The sequence below is a fragment of the Protopterus annectens genome, chromosome 12.part0 (genome assembly GCF_019279795.1).
Source record: "Protopterus annectens isolate FY-2018-M chromosome 12.part0, PAN1.0, whole genome shotgun sequence".
Taxonomy (NCBI): domain Eukaryota; kingdom Metazoa; phylum Chordata; order Ceratodontiformes; family Protopteridae; genus Protopterus; species Protopterus annectens.
The window spans coordinates 1038518807-1038541680 of record NC_056746.1 but is presented as its reverse complement, the minus strand read 5'-3'; positions in this window follow the sequence as shown (position 1 = coordinate 1038541680).

Here is a 22874-nt window from a genome sequence, read left to right as displayed (position 1 = left end):
ACTGCAACAGTGATATAGAAGGACATCTTTCTGATACTGTGGCATGGGATAAGGCTTCTCACAGATGGCTGGATCAAGCATGCCCAGTAGCAAGACAGGCTATATTTTTCCAAGGCTGCTTGATGAGATTCTTCAGTACAGTTTTCTTGGGTTTTGCTACACCTAACAAATTGGAATCATTATTGCACAGGAAGAGAAGATCTGTTTTGTAGCAGCCACCTGTTACTTCATATAAGGATTGAAACCATGCTTTCCAACAGCAGTAGAATTACACTCTCCACAGTGTTCAAAATGGGAAGCATAGGGATAGAGGGCAAGCAGCAGACATATTCATACCACATCTTTGCTTGATGCTTTTTTCCGACATCTACAACAAGTCAATGCCTTTGGTTACTTTAGCAATATTCTTCACATTCCCAGAAGCTATTCTTGTCTCCAGGATACTCTAGTCACATTGTCAGTCTGGTGTTACTATCCTATGACACTAGTGTTCTTGATTTTCAACCCTATTTGTTCCTTTCCCCAATGTTATTACTTGCATATCTGCTATCAGATTGTTTATCTTCTTTTTTGCAGTTAAAAAATGCTTCTTAACATAGAATTCCCTCCCCATACACCCACTGAGATCTTGTTGATCACTGGAGGTAGGTTGGTTTGTTTGGTAAATTGCTATTAATTTGCAAATACCTACTACTTTTTATTTATTTTTCTCATTTATCCTTCATTTACCAGGTTAGTCCCACTAGATTAGGAGCCTCTTTTCAGGGGAGTACCAAGGTGTTATTTATACTACTAGGATAAATTCAGCTAATGCATCAAGGAACTTCTCCTACACTTTTTGATATATACCATGGAATATTTTACATCCACCTGAGCTCCCATCAACACAGGCAGAGGGGGCCTTGTTTTAAATCTAAAGGACGACACACTCAGGCATGCAGTCCCCCCATCCCCTTATGCTGCCCTGCAGTGTCAATAATCAATTTACCTGATATGAAAATAGAACCCATAGTTTTGGCACCAAAGGCAAGTGTGTTACCTCTTGTACCACTGACACTACATGCAAAGATTTTTTTCAAATGTGACCAGGGAGTTTTGATGCAATTAAATATGCACAGAGTTCACAGTATGCTAACAGAAGGTGTCAACATCAAACCCGGATCTAGAGTCTGCGGTTCATCATCTTGCCAGCCAAGCCAGAGTGCCACTAACAGTTAATCATATTTATGAACCTTACAAAAATTAAATCTCTGTTATCATATATATTCATGAGTTTCACTTTCAGTTTTTTGTACTTTGAGAAACAATCTGTAGTACTGTTGACCATACAATAACATTAATTGCCTACTGCACTCTAGCCTTTCCATTATGTGAACCTCAGAACTGATCACAGAACTCATATTGTCATTTCTTGGGGGATCTGTTTAGGGGAAGAATCAATTAATTTTGGCATACTACCTTCAAGGTTTCCTTCTAACAACAATGTAAATATGTACATTTAGGTCTCACAGTAATTAACCAAGAATACATACTACATACAGCTTTACTGGTTTGGTGTTTAATGAAGTGAATGCAGTCGCTGCTATAAAATATGTGCACAGTTATGGAAGGAACTCAGTTGACGTCTCAGAATGACATCGGTGAATGTGGACTAAACAGTTTTAGAACTATCCAGTATCAGCTATTATTTTAGGTGCAGGAAAATGCAAATACAATATCTGAAATGGAAAAAAACTGTATTCTGTGAAAAGAGAAAAAGATCACTTCAGTACACACTGTCTTGGAAGTACATGAAGATGTAAGTTCTTCAAAAGCCAAGTAGGTCATTGTTTAAATTTTGTGAGTGTATTAAGTTTGCACAGTTTGGAAGTACAGTGACAGCAACAACAATGCACTGGTTAAGTTGCTGCAAAAGTATGGCAGTTGTGTGAGAATTTGTAAGGATCCTAGCAAACACAGAAATTACTTTGTATTTCTGAAAATACAAAATATACAAACTAGGGAAAAAACACTATTTTAGGTGAAAATCTGAGTAATTATGTTTAGCAAAGCATTCTGGGGATTTTTGTAATGAGATAATTGTGTACGAGAAACACAACACCTGCTCTCACTACGCCACATTGTCTCAGCAGGATACCTGCCTTCACTCATTCTTGTACAAACATATGGCAGTTCACGGACAAAAATCCGCTCGAGTTGACATACTTTCCATCTTACCATTTCCCCAGAAGACAGCGATGCTGTTAATTGTCATGGTCTTTGAATAACTTAACAACCAAACAATTTAATGAGCTGGGATGATCCTGTTCTTTGTTCCATCATCTGGCCTGAGTGAACGGTGTGTGTCTGATAACCACATCTTGTAACACAAAAGAATTGTACAGAACTACTACACATGGTCAAAACATAAACAAGTGACATAATTAAAGTGTCAGTGCAGGGCAAGCATTGTAAATGCCAGGAAGATTCTGCAGGAATACAGGCATAAGTTTAACTTATTCGAGAACATTGTATGGTGAAGATAACACAAAAGATAACTTAAATAACTGTTAACCGATTCACAGTCAAAAGAAATAAAGTGCCAAAAACAAAAAAAGTCATCATGCAGCTTCTATTTGGACCTTATGTGGATATGCCATAGGACCTTTGCTATTGTTTCACATACAATTGAGCCTAAAATACAGAATTACATAAAAGGGGAAGAGGAAAAGGTGGCACAGAATTATGGTGTAGGGCAGTTATTTGGAATACTGTTAACTGCGCCAACAGAACACATGGACTCTTTCTGTTACTTGAGGTCTATTTATCTACTAAACATGTAATTGAAAATGAACTACAGCTTATATGACATCAAACATTCCTGCTTAAATATCAAAAGTAATCAGATCTAATGAGATTTAGTGGGCATTTATAATTGGAAAGTGCCTGTCAGTAAGTCTGTTTGTTATTTACCTCTTTCAGTAAGCTTGTTTGTGTTACTGTATGTACCCTTGTCAGAATCCTTATATATGCTGTTATATGTACCATGGACACTCAGCTAATTTATGTTCCTGTATGTCCCAATGTCAGTAAGATAATTTATGTTATTGTATGTCCTCTTGTCAGTAATTTATGTTATTGTATGTCCCCTAAAAGTAATCGTATTTATGTTATAGTATGTACCCTGGTCACCAAGTTCATTTATGTTGATGTATATACCCTTATCATAAATATAGAATGGCAGGGTGACACAGGGAATAACATTGTTGCCTGATAGGAAGAAGTCCCATGCTTATCATTCATGTGTGTTTTTTCCAGATATTCCAGTTTCCTCCCACATCAGAAAGTTCAGTAAGATGTGCAGTAGGTATACTAGTGACTCTAAGCTGTCCTTGTGTGTGTGATATGAATAAAAGGCCTGACAGTCTACTTCCAGCACCTAAATGCCTAGTAAACTTTATGAATTGCATTAGCTGTTCATAGGGTTGCTATAGAAGTCAGCTGTGTCTTGACAGAATCATATGTGCTGTATCCTTGACAGGAAGCTGATTTATGTTATGGCATGTCCCCTCGTCAGTATGCTTTTAAGTTACTCTATGCCCTGTCAGTCTTCTTCTTCTTTTGGCTTTTCCCAGTTAGGGGTTGCCACAGCGGAACTCCGGTCCGCTAATGATTGGCAGTGGATTTTATGGTGCCGGGTTGCCAGCCCAACGCCCAGCCTTCAAAGAAGGCACACCCATTCATGCACGCACCTACCTGCATGTCTTTGAATGTCATACGACTGTGAGGAGGACATGCAGACTCCACACAGAAGGTGCTCCAGCCGAATGCCCTGTCAGTAATTTATGTTATTCTCTATACCCTTACCAGTATGTGAATATAAGTTGCAATATTTCAGCCACTTTGGTGCTGCCCTACTGATGCAGACATTACAGGCATTGGATGACATCAGAAATGTGGCATCATCTTCTCTATTGGACAGAAAAATCACTTACAATTTTCTTTCATGTAAGGCGAAAGATTAGTATGCTAATACAAGCAAACTGGAATAATTAAATACTTTCCTGGCCCTTGATTCACAATAGTGTGACAGGCAGGTCAGAAATTAAACCTAAGAGATGTGACTGCCTATTGGCTTCCTTTTATGATTTTAATTGACAGCCATTTCTGCAATACAAGAATGCCTACCTCCTGCCATTCCTGATAGCAGAATGACCAGGTATGAACAGAAACCCTCCACAAAGAGGTATCTTAGATCAGTATGAAGACCATCAAAAATCCTTGGAATCGTCAGATGGGATGTGCATGGGTTTGTGGGGATGTGGAGTGCTATGTAGGTGGGCCAGAGAGGAAATTCTAAATAATGTGGCATAGGTCGGGAAACTATTAACAAGCATGTAAGGTATATATTTTATTTGGGGACATATGAGTGATGGTTAAAATGTTGCAAACATCATTAAACCACCAGGAATTGAATGTGGTGGTTACATACAGCCTAACAGAAGATCAGAACCATCAGGTTCAGTTCTACATGCCTGTATTTCCAACCATTTAGCAAAAACCTGTTGTATCTCATTAACAGCCTTCTATTCCCTCTCTGTGGGGGGTCCCTTAGAGAAGTCCCATGCACACGTCCACAGTGAAAGAGATTAAATCTGTAGTGGGGGGGATATGCACACAGCATTCCCATCAGCCCACCATCTGCTTGCAACTCGTACACCCAAGATGAATCCATATGCAGGAACATCACTGCTGTTTCCATTCTCACAACTTTCTCTCTGCATTTTACACCACATTTTGGGATGGTGGGCACTCAGTCAGTCCCAATCAAACTAGCACCCTTTCTGAGGAAATAAGATTCTGCTAAATGTTCCAGCTGTCCACATACAGATTGTTTATCGGAGCATTTAGATCCCAGGCTACCTGTAACACATTTGTACCAAATACAAGGACACTGTTAATTTGGAAGGATCCTAAACAGGGTCTGTATTAAGTCAGTCAGACAATACTTGTGCAATCATTGATGTTTAAGAGCATAAAACAACACACTGTAACCTTTGAGTTATTCAGAAATTTTATTAATATACTCGTCTATAGCATGCTGACAGCTACAAACATATGCACCTTCCCATTCTAAGAAATTAGACCTTTTAAAGTGTCTGAATTAACTATTCAATTACTTTTAAATCCATGGAAAAGGCACCATCTCATTCCTCAAACTGGAATTCCAGTTACTTCATCTTCAGTGTAAACGCCATGATCTGATCCCTGTTTTCTAAATCTGAACTCAGTACTATGAGCATTTCTTAGCGGGATGATTTCTCTGCACTTCCCTGAGATAACCCCCACAGAAAGTGCTTGCACCTGAGAAAGTTTACAGGTGATGAACAAGAAGCTACAGCTTTGCCTTGTCAAGTCTGGAATGCAGTTCTGATGTCCATAGAATTCAGTGTGCAGATTTAAAAGCAGGAAATATAGGTAGTTCAGTTAACCGGACTCTTCCCATATGAAGTTTCTTAGAGAATGACTTTTTGTTTATATTTTCTGTGTGTAGTACCTCTATAAATCAAACTCTTTTGGATAGCCTGCACACTGACTCAGGTGCATTTCTAATAGGCATGCATTGCAAGCAGCTGTTTTTAAAAACAGTGTTCCTGATAGCATAACATCATGGATCTCTGGCTCTTTTGTCAGTCTTTCTTAAAAGAAAAGTGATGTTACATGCACGAGTTCTTTGATTCACCTTCCTAATTGTATTAAATTATATTCTTTGTATAATTCAGCATCACTTGTTAGAGCATGTTATAAATTTAGAGTTTTGAACATTTTTGCAGTAAACAATGAAACAAAATGAAAGAACCAGTAATGACAAAACTGCCCTATTCAGAGCATTTCAACCATAAAAGGCCACTCAAACTTCTGTCATTACAGTCCACCAATATCACTCAATATACACAATCTCTGCAGAAGTAAAAGTCATCTGAATATTTCCACATTTTAAAGATCTGTAACTAATGAAGAAGTTGCTACTAACAAACAACTTTATATTTCAGTGTTTCATGTACAAATGTAGTGCCTGCTGCCCTTAAAGAATAAATTGACTGTGTTAAATTAAAAAAAATGGTAAGATGATAATAGTACAATAGGAAATGGATAGCAGACTGATAGGTTCATAGTTACTATGCATCTCATCCAAAGGAGGACATATTCAGGACTATAACACCCCACCCCCCTTAAACTTCAACACAGCATCAGCACTCCAGCTACATACTGTGGTAGTAGAACCCACAGCCTTCTACATCAAAAGAATTATACTACTTGTTGTGCTATTAACAATGCTTTGCAGTTCTATTGCACAATAGTAATACCATTTGCTAAACAAAACAGTTGCACAATGTAAACAGACTTAGCATGAGCAGCAGTAAACGTCTCTTTACTTAAATCTCACAATTCCTTGAAAAAGCACCTGAAAGTCAATTCCTTGAAAAAATGCATCTGAAACTCGGTTCCTTGAAAATACACTTGAAAACTTAATTGTTTAGCAGTTTCGTAGTTGGGATAGAGGATTTAGGCTCTTGTTACCTGTAACTAACGTACAGGATTTAAACCTGAGCAAATTACCACTACCACCTGCTATTCCTAACTTGGGTATTTCAGTCTCACACAGAAACACAACTCCTACTCTGTTCATCCATGGTCCGCACAGAAATGTCTCTGTGCAAATATAATGCAACATGTGTGTGCGACTGGAAACAAAAGGTGTTCTTAATGAAGAATGCCATTAAAAAAGTAATATTTTTTAATTAAAAAAATTAATCCCCTGGCCAGCAGGGCCTCCTCCCAGCAAGTGAGCCCTAGGCGACTGCCTTGGTCACCTAGTGCTGGATCCGGCTCTGCTCAGAACAATGGGCTGCAGCAGTGGTCCAGTGAATTACTTCAGAAAGGAAATGATCTATAGGTCATTCTCCATGGAATGACAGTGAGAAATCTAAAGGTAAGCATCCACTGACAGGAAGTGGCCACTGTTTATTCCGCTTCAAGTTCAACATGGGAAAGGAAAGGTATTATAAAAGCAGGGACATACAGTTAAAACAGCAACACTTCTTGTGTAGTTCCAGAGTCATGTCAAATTCATGCTTCCAAAATGCAAAACTTTGAATCCAGATCATATGAACAGCTGAGTTTATTGACTAAATCACAGAAAATAAAATGACTGTTAAGCACTTTCATCCCTCAACACAAGCAAAGGGACTTCATCAGAACAGCCATTACACTTCAGAACCTTCCATTTATACTGAATTGAAAGTGACCAGTGCTTTTTACAGGAAACATCACACACAAATTTAAATGCACACAGTAAAAAAAATCACTTAAAAAGTATGTTACTATAAAACACTGGTCACTTTAAATGTTGTTATGGGTGTAACAACTAGTTCATTGATTCAGTATAAAAGGAAGGTTCTGAAGTGTAATGGCTGTTCTGATGAAGTCCCCTTGCTTGTGCTGAGGGATGAAAGTGCTTAACAGTCCTTTTATTTTCTGTGATTTAGTCAATAAACTCACCTGTTCATATGATCTGGATTTAAAGTTTTGCATTTTGGAAGCATGAATTCGACATGACTCTGTGGAACTACACAAGAGGTTTTGCTGTTTTATGAGTGTTTCTGTTTACCTCTTTGTTTGCCGGTATGATGCACTTCCAGGGACATACAGTTTCCAACATTACTAAAGTCAAGTATATTCAAACCATTTGGGAAAGTCCTAGTAGGATATCTGTAGGTAATTTAAACAGGATGAGATACAAGTCATAACTAGAATGCCTTTTTTTCTCATTGCTAACACAAACTATCTGCCAGATTTCAAAATAAAGCTGCACTCAGCACAGTGTGCTGAAGGGGCACTTCAGGGAAGTAAGGGTGGACATGATTCCAAAAACAACCTGAAATCAGGCATATATGCTAATGAGTATGATGTACAATAATTATAGCTTCTGCCCAGCTGCATCAGATTCCAATGGCAATAAAAACTGACATAGTAGTACTAGCAGTATATGCCATTAGATTCATACAAGCATTCAGCGAAGACCACATCTGCTTGGAGCAACTACACAGAATTTTAAAATATTGAAATATATTACTGCAGATTCCACAGAAATATCTGCAAAACTGAATTATGCTCACAATGGACTGCAGCACGCTGTGGTTCTATAGGTGATTGCAGAAGATGATCTGCAACGCACCTATATATCTACAGACGAGTAGAGCAGTGACCCAAATTGAAGTTAAGCCATCTCACTAATCAAAAACTAATATTTAAATACACATTAATAGATAGCCAATATAGACTCTGTATGAGATGTGCGCACCCCATATATGTTGATGCAGCCTGTGGGGTAACGCAATCCCTGTAGAAAGAAAGGTGCGTCTGCACCTGGCATCTCAGACTTTCTAGTGTCAGATGGCTGATACCATAGGGGTGTTGATTGTGATATACTAGGACAGTTCCTGGCAGTCATGTGCAGCAACGTGGATGAGTTTGTCTGCTTCCCATTAACACCATGGGCACAGCAGGCTGCCACAGAATGGTTCTATGCCATAGACAATTTCTTCCATATCCCTGGTGTGATGTATCCACTTATCAATCAAAACCTTTTCTGGAGATGGTGAAGAAGGGTACTTTATCAGTAAGGGGTGGCCTTCTCTCAATTGTCAGACAGTGTGCTCCGCAGATAGGGTCTATATTATATATTCAAACTTTCTAAACTTCGAATCCCATATTTTCGACAACATATGATCGAAGTTTAAAAGTTCGAATATATAATAATAAAAAAAAAAACTTACCTTAACGGTGCAGGCAGGGGGGGCAAGCCCCCCTGCACCCCCCACCCCCCCACACTTAAATATACCAACTCCGAGATCACACTTCAGTGCAGAAAAGGGAAATTCTCCGATTCTGCACCAAATGGCGCCGTTACGTTTAACCTAAAAACTCTTGAAATGTCGATCATATGGTGTCGACCATATGACATTCGACATTTCAAGCGTTCGGAGTTCTAATAGGATCCCCACAGATATCCTCATTATTATTTATTTGTTTATTTTTATTTTACATTTCTTTACCGGGAAAGTCTGACTGGACAAAGGTCCTTTTCCAGCGGAGGCCCAGGAAGAAAAGCTCCAGATACAGGAAATAACTTTTACATACTTTTACATCTGACAGCTTTGTTCACATAATACACTTTGCAATACATCAGAGTTACATTGAGTTTACATAACACATTTAGAGATATATAGAGTTTACATAAGACACTTAGTCTTAATTGGGGTAGCTAATACATTTCTGTGAGGTATTTAATTTCAGACTTATAACATTTTTGATATGCTCTTATAACATTTTCTATGTGCTCTAAGTTGAGTCTAGATACATTTTAGGTATACCATGCTGGTTGGAAGGATCACTAAGGAAGGATGTGATACAAGTTGACATAAAGGGTGAGGTAATGGCAGAGAAGGGATAAGATATATTAGTGGGGTAGCAATGTAGTGAGAGAGCTTAATGAAAGTAGGACAGAGAAGGGAGAAGATATATTAGTGGGGTAGCAATGTAGTGAGAGAGATATAGTTGGTAATAGAGCAATAGGTAGTATAAACATAAATCAGGGTTTTCAGACTTACAGAGCCAGGTTGCAGAAGGTGGATTTTAGGCTAAGGATGTAATAAATATTAGCACAGGAAGATGGAAGGCAGGGGTAAGTAAAGTAGGACAGAAAAGGGGAGGGGTACATTAGTGGAAGTAGTAGAGTGCTGTGAGAGAGGGAAGTGTTAACAGAGTAGAAGTAAGTATAAAACATTAATCAGGGTTGTCACAGTTACAGAGCCATGATTGCTGTAGGTAGTTTAGAAGACTAAAGATGTAATAGGAGTTGACATGGAAGGGTTGGATGAGGGCTTAATAACCAGTAGGTGAGCGCATAAAAAGGTACTATGGTGTAGGTAGCAGGGTGCTGAGAGAGAAGTGAACTGGTAACAGAGCAGTAGGAAGTGAAAAAGATTAATCAGGGTTGTCACAGTTACAAAGCCATGATTGCTGTAGGTGGGATTTTAAGGATTTGTTGAGGATGGCAATGGAAGTAATGGATGAGCTGTTGTGGGGAAGGTTGTTCCAATGTTTGGCAATAGTGTTGCTATAGAGGGATATATCTGCAGAATTATTGGCTTTGGTTACATCTAATAGGAGTTTTTGATTGGATCTTAGGACCCTAGTTTCGGTGTTTGTGTGTAGTATGTTTTGCAGAGCAGGGATTTTTTCAGGGTAGTGAAGTAGTTTGTAGGTTAGTATAAGTTGATTATAAAGAATGAGACAGGGAAGTTCAAGCCACTTAAGTGTTTTAAGGGAAGTGTAATGATGTGCACTATGGGGAGTATTGGTTGCAAATTTTGCAATTTTATTATAACATACTTGCAGCTTGGTAAGGTCAGATTTTCTATGATTGGTGAAGATTGGTGAAGTGTACAAAAGAGTGCACATGAGATGGGTGCGTGCAATAGTGGTTCTGGTGGAGTCTGTTAGGAACTGTTTGTTTCTGTATAGCATGGCAAGTTTTTTATGTACTTTCTTTATGGTATTGGATATATGTATGTCCAATTTCATGTTGCTTCAATTTCAACTCCTAGCAGTTTGGTGTGAGTAACAGGAGATATGACTATGTTATTACTGGAGGTGATACTAAATGTAATGTTATGGGAAGAATGCTGTGTAGGTGGAAAGATAAGAAGCTTAGTTTTATTAGGATTTAATTTTAGTTGTGATTCAGATAGCCATGTTTCGACAGCAAGAAAAGAGGATTTTGTTTGTTGTAGCAGTGCCGGGGGGCACAGATTAGTGTGGAGTCATCTGCATATTGAATAACAGAAGTATGAAGTGTGGCAGTATGCAGGTTATTAGCTAAAATAGAAAATAGCAGTACTCCTAGAATGGAACCCTGTTGGACTCTTAAAGAGACTAGTAGTGTTCCTGGTGCCACCTTACTGCCTGTTGTCGGCATGTTAGGTAACTTCTAAACCAAGAAATGGTGGGTGTGTTTAGATTTAATTCTGAGAGAGTGTTGATGAGTTTTTCATGATTAACCATGTCAAAGGCCTTGGAAAGGTCTAGGAATACAGCTGAGACATATTTCCATTGTTCCTGTGGTTGTTGACTGTTTGGGTGAAAGACATAAGAGCTGTAGTAGTGCTATGTGATGGCCTGAAACCATCTTTGAGAGTAGATTGTGAGAGATTAGCAATGTCATAATTTGTGTGTGTGTGTGTGTGTGTGTGTGTGTGTGTGTGTGTGTGTGTGTGTGTGTGTGTGTGTGTGTGTGTGTGTGTATACCTTTCCAGGATTTTGGAGAGGGGTGTGAGTATGACTATTGGTCGGTAGTTGGTTAGCTCTTTAGAGTTTCCTCCCTAGTGGAGTGGGGTGATGTAGGAGATTCTCCAAAGGTGAGGGACTAGGTTTTCCATTATGGAGTGATTAATGAGAATTGTTAGAAATTATAACCTAATGTTACCACACCTGGTAGTGTGCATGATGCTCATGATGATGGAGGGAGAGCGCCCTAAAAGCATTGTTCCAAGAGGGTGAGATACCTGAGGGGCTACTACTTGGTAAGTATACCTGTAAATGACAAATGTGTTCTACACTCCCTTACTGTGCAATGATGGAGCCTTGTTAATGTTCCGTATGTTTATACTAACAGGTGACTGTAGTTATCCAATAGAGCCTTGGCTGATGACACCATATAGAACCCCATCCATGCTTGCTGAGGATGCATTCAACAGAACACACCCTACAACACAAAGCACCACAGAGTAACTGTTTGGCATGCTGAAATCACACTTCAGACATCTTGGATAGACAGTGCACGATAATTCACACCACACACAGCTGCACAAATTATCAATAAGTGTGCAATATTGCACAGTACAATCACATCCAAACAAAGTGGCCTGTTAGCCCTAAGTGTAAATGATCTACCAAATACTCAGAAGTCTGAAAAGGCAATACCACATGCTTCAGAAGAAGTAGTAGAACATTTAAGTATGGATGATGAAGGTTCTGGTCATATATGCTGGCTCAGGCAAGATGGCAACTTCTGGCTCAGAACTTTCAGTCATGACACATTAGACATATACATGCACATAGAGCACTAAGTGATGTGTTCTCATTGCTGATGGCATACCAACAGATTACATTTACAGTACTCTATCTGTGAGTTGTACATGGGGAAAGTACAGTTGTGTACACCTACCATAAATGTAGATGTCTGAGTGTATTCACTGTTGCAGTCATCACATTGAGTTATCCTGCCAGGGGTAGCCCTCAGTCAGCCCGAATACCAGAGACTTAGTATTTCTGCGTCAGTTGCTGTCACTCCACGACTAACGTCAGGTCGTTAGTGGTATAAAAACAGGCAGTTGACTCCATTACATCAGTTTTTCTTGCCCCAAATGTCAGGAGCCCCCAATAGGGAACTAAGTTATGGTAGAGTAACACCACCAGTAGAAAGTAAATACCAATAGCCCTGTAAGGGTGAGGAAGAGATACATAGTGAGAGAAAAGGGGGCTGAAGGGTGGGAAACTAGGACTGCAACAGTGAATACATTCGAATATCTACATTTATGGTAAGTGTACACAACTGTACTATGTTCTTCGTGTTTCACTGTTGCAGTCATCACACTTGGGTTGATTCCAAAGCTGAGGAATGGGTGGAGGCAGTCAAGAAGAGTTGGGGCTGGCTAGCATGCCCTGCAGGACTGCGGTTGCAAAGCTTGCCCTCGATTTTGAAAAGATAGGCAGGTGGTAATGTTTGGTGAAGGTATGAACAGAACTCCATGTTGCCGCTTCCAGGATGTCCCTGGTAGGGACCCCTCTGAAAAAGGCTGTAGAGGTTGAAGTTGACCTAGTAGAATGGGCTCTGACCCTCTGTATGGTGGTTTCCCATGATGTTTGTAACAGAAATGGATGCAGTGTGCTATCCATTTGGAGATGGTTCATTTTGACATGGCTTTGCCCTCTGACCCTGGTGCAAAGCTGACTAGTAACTGGTCAGATTTCTTAAAGGGCTTAGTCCTATCCAGGTAGAATCTGAGCTGTCTGTGCACATCTAAAGAGTGCAGGATCCTTTCCCCCTTATTTTGCGGTTTAGGGAAAAAGGTGGACAAATGAATAGATTGGTTGAGAGCCACACTGAACACCACTTTAGGCATGAAAGTTGGGTTAGTCCTGAGGGAGACCCTGTAAGCGTGAAAAATGATGAAAGGTTCCACAGCCATAAGTGCTTGTAGCCAGACACTCTTCTAGCTGAAGTGATGGCCAGAAGCAAGGCTGTTTTCCAAGAGAGGAATTTTAACTCTGCTGGAGCTGCAGGCTCAAAGGGGGGAGCGTCAGCTTTTCCAACACAAAGTTAAGGTCCCAAGCAAGGGTAGGGGCTCTTCTTGGTGGCCTTAAGGTGTTAGCCCCTCTCAGGAACTGCTTGATAAGAGGGTGTGAGAAGAGAGGTGGCTCAGTGCTGTAATGTGCAGAGATGGCAGAGGCATGGATTTTAATGGAAGAGAAGGATAGGCCCCTGTGGAGTGGGTCTGCTAGGTAATCCAGGATGAGAGGTAAGGAGGGCTGTGCTGGGTCAGCTTCTTTAGTCTGGATCCAGGAAGAATACCTTTTCCACTTGTCAACATAGGATTTTCTAGTACTGGGACGTCTGGCTTCATGTATGCCACCCAGGAACTGTTTGCTTAGGCTGGCCACTGGAGGAGAAGTCAAGGAATAAGCCAGGCTGCCAGGTTCAGGGTCTGCAGCTGTGGATGCAAGAACTCTCCCTCCTGCTGAGTCAGGAGAGTTGGAATCTGGGGGAGGTGCCATGGAGGCAATGGAGACAGACTGCACAGTAGTGGGTACCAGTGTTGGCATGGCCAGTCTGGGACAATCAGGATTGCCTTTGGTCTTTCCTCCCTTATTTTGAGTAATACTCTGGTAAGAAGAGGTAGAGGGGGAAATGCATAGACTGAGAGATTTTCCTACTGGAAGGATAGGGCATCCACTTTCCAGGCCTTGCTGTGAGGTTCCTAGGGGGAGGCAAATAGGTCCACTTTTGGGGTACCTCATTTTTGGGTCACAAGGCTGAAGGTGTTGTGGCCTAATTGCCACTCATGTGGGTCTAGGAGATTTCTGCTTAAGTTGTCTGCCAGAGAGTTTTGGTTGCCTGGCAGAAATTGAGCTTGCAGGTGAATATGCATGGCTGTGGCCATATTCCAAAGGTTCATGGCTAGCCTGTGGAGTGTGTAAGAGTGAGTTCCCCCCTGCTTGTTGATGCACCACATTACTGTGGTGTTGTTGGTTTTGATTAGTAGAGGCATCAGAGGGAGCAGGGATCTGAAAGCTGTCACAGCATGCTGAACAGCTAGCATCTCTTTTTGGTTGATGTGTAGATGAATTTGGTTTGGGCTCCAGTGGCCCTGAATGCACCTGCCATCCAGGTGAGCACCTCAGGCATAGTCTGATGCATCTGTGGTTAGGGTCTGGGTGGTGTGGGGTTGTGAAAAGGGAAGTCCCTTGTTGTGGTTGCATGCTGCTGCCCACCAAAGAAAATCTTTCCTTAGACAAGGTATCATAGGTATAATAGTTTCCAGATCTTGAGAATGTTGACACCAAAGGCTTTTTAAGTACCACTGAAGCTTACTCACATGCAGTCTGGCATATGGAATTAGTAGAATGCAGGATGCCATGAACCCTAGAGCTTGCAGGATTTTCCTTGCGGATAACTGGGTTCTGGTGGCCAGTTGAGAGAAGTAGCCTGTCAGATAGGCTTGTTTTTCTGGAGTTAGAAATGCCATCTGGGATGCTGTGTCCAGGGTTGCTCCCAGGAATACAATTTTCTGACTGGGGACTAGTTTGGATTTCTTTCCATTGATAGCGTACCCCAGTGAGGTTAGTAGGTCCTTTACAAATGTCAGGTGCTTTAACAGCTTTTCCTGACTGTCTGCCTGAATCAGGCAGTCGTCCAAGTAAGGGTAAATTTTAATATTTCTTTGTCTGCAAAAAGCAATGGCTGGAGCCTGGCATTTTGTGAAAACTCTGGGAGCAGTGGATAAGCCAAAGGGAAGTACAGAGAACTGATAATGCATAGATCCTGCCCTGAAACATAGATATTTCCTGCAAGAATCTCTGATTGGGATATGCAGATGGGCCTCTTTGAGGTCTAGAGTGGCTAACCAGGCATCTTTGGACAGCATAGGGAGAAGCTGCTGCTGGGTGAGCATTTTGAGTTTTGGTACCACCAGGAAGGTGTTTAGAATAGATAGATCTAAGATTGGGTGCCAAGTGCCCTCTTTTCTGGGTACCAGAAAAAGTCTGGAATAGACACCTTGGCCTATCTAATCTGCAGGAACAGGCCCTCATGGAGAGCAGGAAATGAACTTTGTTTTGTGCCTCTGCCCACTGGTTTGGAGGAAGATCTGGGAACCCCTTTGGGGTTGGCAGTGTGTGTGGAAATAAAATTTGTACCCCTGTGACACTATGTTGAGGACCCATCGATCATTGGTGATGGAGGCCCAGTTTTTTGCATGGGAGGCAAGTTTTCCTCATAAGGGCACGAGCAGATGAGCAGAGGTGAGAGGAGGGGTTGAGAAGTCATTGTGAATTCTTTCCATAAGGGGGTGGCTTAGCACTCCTTGGTTTAGAAGTGGAGGTACTCCATTGCTTAGATCTCTGCATACCCTGAGACTGCTGTCTGGGGGGTCTGTTTCCCCTAGGTCTAGTCTGAGGTGGCCTTGAGGGGGCTGAAAAGGACCAATGTTTTGTGGGGCAATGCCTACTGAATCTTGGAGGCTGAACTTGCAAAAATGCATAGACTTAGCTTTTTCTTCCATCTTTTTTAAAATCTCTTCTGCTTTGGTACCAAACAGATTGCCTTTGTGCAGTGGTGCGTCCAATAATTTTGATTTGACATGATATGGCAAGGTCTGTTCCTTAAGCCAATCATGCCTTCTAAGTACAGAACCTGTGACTGCTGCCCTGCAGGATGCTTATAGGGCGTCAAACCCACATTGCAGGGTATACTTACTGATTTGGCTTGCAGATTGCATAAGTTCCTGTAAATCTTTATTTTCTGCACAGTCAGTTAAGGTAGATACTTTTTCTTTAATTAGTTCCATGGTATGTTGCTGGTATTTCAGCATGTGGAAATGACAATTTAATGCTCTAATGGCAAGAGTTGCAGAGGTATATACTTTTTTATCCCATCTGTCTAAGGCTCAAGAATCCCTGTCTGAGGGGGTGGAATTCTTAGCTGTGGTTGCTTTTATTCCTTTAGGCCCTTGTGAGATGACCTCTGGGTCACCAGTAGGATTCTTGAAAAGAAATGTGTGTGAGTCAGGAACTCTGTAATACCTGTCAGGTTTCCTGGGAGCAGGAGGTAAAGTATCATGAGTTAAACTGGATTCCATAAAGACATCATCCACAACATCCAGAACTGGAGGGATAGCTAAGGGTCTGTGCTGTGGTAAATCTAAAAATTCCCTGAGTCTTTTTTTGGACTGAGGATAATCCTAGCATTCCCAATGGAAATGCTCTCGCAAAGTATGCAGGGTTTCACCAAAAGAAAAATCTTCTGGAGGAGAGGCAGAAGGAATGGATTCCTCTGCATCTGAATCCACATAAGCAGATAAGGGCATGTCTTCATAATCAGAAACCTCAGAGTCATTGGACTCTTGGTCAGATAAAGCTGCTGGAGACAAGTCTCTTTTTCTTTTAGCAGGAGAAGGCTGGCTTCCTCTAATCAGCATAAGGTCTTCCGCTATTTTAAGCATCTGTGATTGTAGCAAGGAAGCAGGAGCGTGAGTTTGGGTCATTGATTTTTTAGGCGTAGCTCATACTCTGGGCCTTAGAAACTTGGTAGTTTTAGAAAGAACTGAAGACGTGAAAGGAGTCGTTGGTTTATGTCAAATATCGGTAGTGAGAAGAACTTCCTCAGAAGCCTGCACAGCGGCTCCAGACCCATCCAAGATAGAGACATCCGCAGGTTCCATAGTCAAAGAAGAGTCTCACGGCATACTTGACTCCAAACGGGTCTTAATAGCGGCCTGCGAATCCACTGATGTGGGCATCAGGGGCTGCGAAAGCACCTCACAGAGTACTGGCAAACTGGTGACTAGCTTAACAGAAGCGTCAGTGGCAGTTTTGGACCTGTGCGAGCTGTCTCTGTTTTTATCCTTACTTTTTTTCAGAAGATCGGTAATCGGATGGCTTACTGAAGCCATTTTGGAATATGGAGATAGAGAGTGAAAGTATTTAGCTACAATAAGGGCCCGATGACGAATAGTTCAGGGGTTGAACAAAGCACAAAACCGGCAGCAAGGGACGTCATGGTCTGGGCCTAAACGGGTGTCATAGTAAGAATGGAAATCTCGGTGTGGTATTTGCTTTCCACAGGCAAGACAATTGTTAACTTTTTCTGACATCGGTTAGAGCAAGAAAAAAGGATCCCCAATGGGGTACTTAGCTTCAGAAGATTTAAACTTCAATTTCGGAAATGAAAACTCAGGTAGTGGCTGACCGGCACTCATATGAACTGCTTCTGCTTCAGGTTCCTCAGCAAGAAAGACTGATGTAATGGTGTCAGCTGCCTGTTTTTATACCACTGACGACCTGACGTCAGTCCTGGAGCGACAGCAACTGATGCAGAAATACTAAGCCTCTGGTAATCGGGCCGACTGAGGGCTACCCCTGGCAGGATAACCCAAGTGTGATGACTGCAACAGTAAAACACGAAGAACATCAGCGCACATACCATACAATTATCAAAATTGTGCCATACTGCAGCATATACATACCATATGGCAACCAACAGAAAAATTTCTGAGGATGTCTGTAGGGACCAACACAAGTGTTAAAAAGGGAAGAATGTAGTACAGGAACAACAACTATAGCAGACATCCTTATACGTGTGCATCCAGCATGTTTTCAATGCCAGTATATATATATATATGTGTGTGTGTGTGTGTGTGTGTGTATATATATGTATATATATATATATATATATATATATATATATATATATGTGTGTGTGTGTGTGTGTATGTGTGTATATATTCATTGCATATGTGGACAGTAGTATGTGCGTGTGGCAAAGTGGTGTGTAGGAAGTTGGCTGTCGGGGTGAGTCTGTGGTGGAAGTAGCAAACCACAGCAACTAGAGAAGGGTATAGAAATGAAGTGCAATAGACAGACTTAGCTCATGTGACACACACCCCACAGGGTGTGCCACAAGTGTTGCCACACTGCTGGTTGCACCCTGTGTCAAGGTAAAGTCTGAGATGTACAGACATCATGCTGCACATGTGCCATACAGGGCACAGCAGTGACAAGAAATGGACACAGCATCCCAACCAGAAATTCCACTGAACCTACAGCCAGTGTAAAACAGACTATCATCAACACACCTCAACCCCAGTTGATGGTACACTCGATTGCAGTGTAGCAATCCAATGTAAACCCAAACTGAGAGGAAAAACACAAAAGCTAGAATTTCCTGGTTAGTATGCAGGTTGAGAAATGGAGGGAAACACATATAGATCCTGTATACATGTTGTGACATATATTAATGGGACTGTTAGTTGCATAAGCATGTCCTGTTACACTGTAGAGTGCATGTGTCATGCTGATGTGAAGGATACACACTGACAGCACCTACAGAAAGATGTGCCATGAGAAACACAGTTATGCTTTTCCATATATACCTGTACAACCGGTAGTGGCAAACAATAGAAGACTGATTTATCAGTAATGACTAACATATCATCCAATGACAACATGACTGTATGCAATGTGTAGAGAAATGCAGTTGCAGCAGAGTATGAAACATTGTAGTCATAAGATTATGTATACCACAATATGATCTGGGTCTTACATTTCTATTGCAGTTTATCTTGATATGTCAAACCTGTGAAGAAATGTATGTGACATTTAAAATGCAGTGACATGCTGTGAGTTAAATAATACAAATGTAGTATCCTGTGGTATCAGATATGTCAAATGGGAGTAACAGGCACAGTGTGCTATGGTCAGTACAGTGGTCATCATTGCCATGGGTTCAGAATAACACACAAGCCACACACACTCTAAGATACCAGCCATGGTAACATTAACATAGATGAGGTAGCCCAGGATAACAGCTCATGCTATAGTCTTGGCTGGCCCTGCCATTCAAGGAAGCCTCAGCATCATGATGTTGTACCATAGATCTGGTGATTGCACCTGGTTCCTATGAGTACAATGAAAACGCATTATGTCGAATGCGTTTTCATCGACACATGTAGAGTGAACAGGCAAAACAGCGAAGTGGCTGTTCAGCAAAAATTTTCCCTGGGAAAGAAGTCACTTGACCGCTTTGTTGTTTTGCCGTGTTCTGAAGTGTAGTGTGGTCCTTTGCCTGGTATAGCTCCCAAGCGTGATTGTGCAACAGTTAATGACCTTAGGGTTAGGGTGCGGGTTAAGGTAAGTGCATATGCATGAAAGTGTTTACTGTTTTATATTTTATGTTAAATGTATGGTTGAGTTACGTGTGTATGTGTTTTCAGTTGTTTACTTTTGTTTTGGGGATAGAGTTAGGGTTAAGGTAAGTGTGTATGTGTTTGGAGCTGTTTATGTAAATGTGCGAGAATTACTGACCTTAGGGTTAGGGTGTGGGTTAAGGTAAGTGCATATGGTCTAAAATGTTTACTGTTTTTTTTTTCATTAAATGTATGTTTGGGTTAAGTGCATATGTGTATTTGGTTATTTACTGGTTTTTGGGGGGTTATAATTAGGATTGGGTATGTGTGTAGGTGTTTGGAAGTGTGTAATGTGTTTTTTTTTTTGCGGAGGTTGGAACAGCGATTTCTTTCCCTAGGAAAGAAATCGCTGTTCTTTGGATTTGACATTTTCAGCTTTCACTGAAAATGTGTCAATGTAACATCGTTTGCTGTTTTAAGCATTTGATGTTGCAATATAGACCTGATTACACCTGTGTGGTATAGGAAAAATTAGGGGTCTATGCAGTGGCATGTGGTATGTGATGTGTCAATTGGAGACTGAACATGAAGATCCATGACAGCATGTTCATGTTACAGCACAAGTACTATGGATGAATGAGTGCAATAGGTATGGTGCGCAAGAGAAGGCCTCCATCTTCCACATGGTTGCCTACTGCTTATACAGGACAGTGCACATATGGCTTATGTAGTACTATGGCACTGCCCAAGAACAGCTGAGATAAGCTGCTCTATAGAGCATGCAACTGATGCCACACTGTCTTTAGGCTTGGCCAAGACTACCATGACCTCAATATGTCTGTGCTTCTGATGCTTGTGCAACACATGAATGTGGTGTGTCACACAATCAGTTGCACAAGCATGTGCCTCAGTATTGTGCAAGAATATTGCTGTGATTGGTCATATGCCTGTAACAACAGGCCTACACCTATCTGACCACTTGGCACATGCTGTCCTATAGACATCAGTTACCTATTGTGGAGCTGTCTCACCATCATGGTCTTTATCACATAAGGACAGTTGCCCAAGGTCTCCTTCTTGACCGATGCTCCACTATAAACAAAATGGCCAGGTTCTCTGTCCTCCCAGTCAGAGGAAATATGTTGGGTACAGGACTGTTGCCATCAGGGCTGGACAAAGTAAATCTAAATACAGTGTTGTGTGTATCATTGGCTTTGTTACTTCTCTGTACCACATCACATCCTGTGTCATGATTAGTGGACACATTTGGGAAAGAAGAGGGAAGAGGATGAGCTGCAAATACACTGACAAAATGATAATCACACATTAAACATGTGCATGTAAGAAAATCTATTTCAAAATGCCTTCTACAAGATACAACATTCAGTTCTCCAGCAATGTAAACCACTGTGTACCTGGTCATCTAATTTGTGGCTGTGCAGTGTGTGATGGTCCTGAAAATAAGACATCATGTGAGCTAGAAGGCACCACAGGACTGATACAGGTATGATGATATGATAAAGAGTCTCACTTACCTGGTATGTCATCCTTGGAGGACACAACATGAGTCCTAATGACATGGAATTGTGTGGAAGAGATAATGAAAAACTGTTGTTAATGTGTGACTCATAAGACCACATTTGTGTAATATGGCTTATCTGACTATGTGCCACATATATACCCATCACATGTGCAGCAAGGTAAGGCAACCCATACCTACTTGTCTTGACGGTGGCTCTGCTGCATGTGATGGCTCTGTAACACAGGACATCATATGAGCTTGAAGGCAGCACAGAGTTGATACAAATATAATGATATGACAGAAGGGGGAGCATGTAACTGGAGGTCATCATCAGAGGAGACAAGACAAGGCCTAATGGAGTGTTGTGCTGTGGAAGATATAACATACAACTGCTATCAATACATGTGATGTATCTTAAGTGTAATACATTAGTTAGCTTAATAAATGATATACGACAGGGTCTAGGCAAGAAAGCCTCAATACCACCACCTTAAATACATTGACTCTGACACAGGTGTTGGTTGTGTGATGCCAGAAGCAACTGTGTGCTAATTTTTGGAGGAATTGTAGGTCCTCCTCATAGCATCACCTTGTCATCTGTAGACACTGACACAATACGAAGTCCTATTAAGTCTGCCTACAGCATTGACCATGCTGGCAATGTCATGATGCACCCACTTGCTCCAGACAGTATCACCTGTCCTTCCTCACAACTTTCTATCATGCTCCCTTATGGCATTGATTATGATCTCATTCTCACGTGAAGTGAAATTCTCCTTACTGAAGCATCCTGGACTCATGTAGAACACACAAAATGTCATGTGTTGAGGTATGCAGTGCTAGTCTGTAAGATAACATAAAATATTCATGCACAGGATATGCATTGCTATGTCACTTCATGGCAACATACCTCATAGGCTGTACTGTACTGTAGTGAAAGGGCAGTACCTATATAGCGATGTTGTCACTATATGTATCGGCTCTGGAAGAAATGGATGGCACAATAAATACCTTGCAAAGACTATAAGATGTGTAAAATTACACAGATGTGCATGATTTACAGACCAGCATACAGATTGTAGATGTGGGTTTCAAACCCCACACAGTCAAACCCTACACATTACAAGCTCTTCACTAAAACAACTGCAAGTGCATCACTGTAGTGTTGCAGAAAAGTTATGAGGAATGTATACAGGGCTTTATCTGTGTCAGTGATGATTGACTCAGGTCAGGCAATCAAACTGTCCCTATTTTATATACTGATAAAAGACATTGCAAGCAATACACATTCAAGCTAAGGTATGATTAATATCTAACAAAATATTTATGCACATATAAGGAATGCACACCATCTGTAATTATAAAAGCACCATGTCCATATACTGTCCACATATATGGTGAATATCTCATAGTATTGCAAGATGCTGCTTTACACTTGCAGGTGAAATACAGATCTCTGCAACTTCAGTGGACGTATGTCAGGTCAAAAGACCACCAAAGACCAACAACATTAGGTATAGTGTAGTATATTACAAGCCCTTAACTATTTTGTGATGGCTAATCTATTAGCCACCTACATGCGATATCATATAGAAATCTGTATATATCATTATTTTTAGTATAAGGAACATGAATAAAACCACAGTTACACTTCAGTATAAGTCTTTATCATATGTCTGTACACACTACTCAAAAGGCCACCATACGTTGGTATCAGTTGTAATACATCATGACTTGTTTGCTAACACAGTCCATCACTAATATGAACAGCAGTGAGCTCTGAGCTGAACCTTTATGCACACCCACTCCCATTGGGAACCCCTCTGTGAGACCGAACACTGTTA